Here is a 4,082-nt window from a genome sequence, read left to right on the forward strand (position 1 = left end):
ATTCCTGAAAAATGATATCAGATTCGTAATCAGCGACCCCAAAACCACTGAGTAACGAGTTTCAAGCGAATTCAGTGAATAGAGAAATGCGTGACTGAAAGAGTTAATGTGCTTTCAACCAGTTTCGTCCAATGTTGATTATTCAGATTCAGACACGCTGTTTTCTTTCGACAGGTGACAGGTTAGGTCAGCTATCTTTTTCTCTCACACTTCCGGTTATAAATTAAATTAAATTAATATCCGCTCAAATAAATTTCCAAATTAAATTTAATATACCTCCCACCTCTAACGTAGCCTAATGGTGGCTAGGAGATTAAAAATAATTATACAGTTTACATATCCGATACAAATTATATTATAAATGTTATAAAATAATTACAAGTCACATATAAAGTAAGACAAAAACACATTGTTTAATAAAAGATAAAAACAAAAAACATAAACAAAAACATGAAACAAGCTATTGTTCTTTATAATATATTAATAACGCTGGAGTTATTAATATATTATAAATTAATATATTATAAATTTCTGCATTTTCTTTAATATTTTTTTTTTTTTCTCCAAATCATTATATTCTATCCATGTTGTACCTGCTCTCATGCCCAATCAATGGGGCATTACACAGCCATTTGTTGGAGAGCAGGTACAACATGGATAGAATATAATAATTTGGAGAAAATTATAGTTTTGTTCTACGGACTATTTTTGTAAATAAATAAATGAATAAAACAGAACTCTGTTCATGCGGCGGCGTGAATAAACGAATGAGTGTAGCGAAGTACAATTTATCGCGGACTGTTGGAAACAAAACGAAACTCTGTCCATGAGGCGTGAAGTAATGAATGAATGGGAAATAGCGAAAAAGAAATACATACTGTTATAAATTAGTGATCCCGAGCGTGCTAGGAAGAGTGTTTACTCATCAAGGGGGGGCTGGTCTGATGTATGCCGAATAGGCGATTTCGGGCCAGCTTCCGCCAGCCTAGAGTCCTAGGGTGCGTTCCGAGTCGCGCATGAAGCGCGTAGACTGCATAGAAAGTCGTTCCGAGTTAACTATTGCGCGCTTCGAAAGCGCTTCGAGAGTACTTGAATTCCCCAGATTGTACTAACCGTACTGAATTCTTAGCACTCCACTCAGAGCATTGACTGCTTCTCTTTCGACCTGAGGCAGTTGATGCGTCTGATGCGTTCATGCGGTCTATGCGCATGATTTGTAATTCGGAACGAGCAACGAGTACCGGACAATACAACAATGAACGGACGAATATTTGCGATTTGCGATGGAACAGCGATTACAGCAATTGCATGATTTCCCGGTCTTATTAGAGGATAAAAATAAAGTATTAATTTTATTTTTAAATGAAGAGGATATGGCGAAAGTAAGCCAAGATAAAATTAATGGCATTATTCAACAAAAATTAAAAGGGCGAAGTAAGAATCAGAAGTAAATTACATTTAAAATAATATTAAAATGTTAACATATTTACAATAGAAATATTACAAAAATTGCTTAACAATTGTTACGCACAGCATGTTTTTAATTTTAACAATTTTGTTACGCGCAGCATGTTTTTAATTTTAAGTAACGGGCATAATGTTTTTAATTTTAAGCAATTTTTTGTAATATTTCTATTGTAAATATGTTAACATTTTTAAATTATTTTAAATGTAATTTACTTCTGACTTTTACTTCGCCCTTTTAATTTATGTTGAATACTTTCATCAAAATTAATGGCATATTATTTTACCTTGATTTATTTAATGTATAGATTAGACGTTATATTAATTAGGAATTACGCGATCGACGTAATCAATAATTTTTTCAACTCCAATTTGTTTTCCACGTGATTTATCTACTATTAATAGAAAAAATATTTTCTGCGTATCACTTAGAGATATGCCTTCGACTTTATTTTCACTATCGCTCGAGTCGGAACTGTTATCGGATTTTTCTTTAAAAGTATTAAAGAAGAAATTACAATTATTAGAAATTGTTTATTGACGTATTGTATAGCGTCCATCTTGAACTCGCATAGCTCGCACAGGAAACCGGTCCGAATTCATAAGCGCTTCATGCGTGTTATGCGCGCATTGAAAAAACGGAACAATTTCAAAGTGTTGTGCATCAGTATTGCAGTCCACGCGCTTCATGCGCGACTCGGAACGCACCCGTAATCAGTAAGGAAATCGTAACATTGAATTCGCTACCGGCTTTACGGTCTCTACTGTGATTGGCCAATTCGCTTACTGATTACGTTTTAAACTAATAGACGATTGGTAGATTTCATATTTCGTCTGCAAATGACGCCATTTTTATTACTTTTCTTAGTAATTTTGCGATACTGACTTAAGCCGGTTGCGCTTCTCTGGGGCCCTATTCTCGAGCACGTACGACTATTTTCGTATACGAATAATTTCGCATGAAGATTTTCGCATGCGATTAATAATGATAATTCTTGATCGCTCTACGAATTGACGTATATAAATTCGTATACGACTAATCGCATGCGAAAATCAAGCATTGTTGCCAAATTTTCATGAAGTGAGTGAACCAATGAAATGCAAGTGTTAGCTATTTGTCGTTAATACATAGGAAATGTATCAACACATTATAACCTGTATAATAATAAATAAATAAGGTAAAAGACTCTTAGTATAAAACATAAAGTAATAGACTAGAAAGACAAATTAAGAGTCAAAAAATTTTAATGTTATGACTCTTAATTTGTCTTTTTAGTCTATTACTTTATAACCTGTAAATATAATTGTCTAAACATCAAGAGATCCGCTTTGATGACCGTAAACTTTTTCTTTATCTTATACTAATGCGTATTTAATTTATTTATATAGGTTAGCAAAATATCTATATATATTTAATGTTACGCTGTTCCATTTTATCTACATTTTTTCTTTACTTAATATTATGTGTTGATTCATAAGTTTATATGCAATATCTAAATCATATTTTTTCCCAATTGTTTTAAACTTCTCGGAAATTTCATTTATATATGGAGAATTGTGAAGTTTTTTTAAAATATTATTATTTAATTGCTGATCGTAAGTATTATTTTTATATAAATTATTTCTATTGGATATAGTTTTTATTCTATTATTGATAGTAGAAAGTGTTGTCTCTAAAGGATATTCGTTTTTTAATAGTATATTAATCATATCTTTAATGTTCTTATAATAAAATTTTAACTGTGATAGGAACAATATTTTATCCAACTGTTCGATTATTTATATATACACATAAAATTACATTTAAAATAGATATAAAATTGTAAACATCATGTGTGTCACTTATCTATAGATTCTACAAATAAAGATACATAAATATAGCTTTCTCTTACCTTTTGTTCCGCATCTAATGCTGATCTTCTTGAAATTGGATCACTATATTCCTCGACTATATCGATTACTCTTTGTACTATATCTTTATTTAAACGAAATAATCTCATAAATTCTAAATTGTTTAGCTCAAATGGATCATTACGTTGAAATCTTTCTCTGAACAAAATATTTGCATTTTCCCAAATATCTATTGCATTAAAATCAATCAATCTTCTTAAAGCCGCCATATTGGACTATAATCGGATCATAATAGAATTTTTGTTATTTTTCGCATACGAATGATCGTTTGGAATAGTGGGACCCATACGATGTAAATCGCGGCGCATGATATTTTTCGAATACGATCGCGTAGTAATCATTCAGGAATACCAACTATTGAAAGTCGTATACGAAACTGCCATTTTCGTATGCGATGTTTGTTCAAGAATAGAGCCCCTGATATCTAGGACTCTACGCCAGCCTTGCGGGCGGATCGGGAGTGGGGGGGGTTTTAGTTGGTAGGCGCATGACTGGTAGATGTCGGTAAGGGTTGAAGTGGACTAGGGACGCAGGATAACATAAGATCCCTAGGGGCACCATCCCAAGGATTTATCCTAACGCGTGATGATGCCCACACATCCGGATAAATCATTATCCCCGGATTAGTCTGTGGAGGTTCAAGCCGCATCCCCAGACATGCGAATCCAACATACTCAGGCGAACTCGGACTCTAGGCAGCGATCATG

Source organism: Cyphomyrmex costatus, unplaced genomic scaffold, assembly GCF_001594065.2.
Source record: "Cyphomyrmex costatus isolate MS0001 unplaced genomic scaffold, Ccosl1.0 scaffold1030, whole genome shotgun sequence".
Lineage (NCBI taxonomy): Eukaryota > Metazoa > Arthropoda > Insecta > Hymenoptera > Formicidae > Cyphomyrmex > Cyphomyrmex costatus.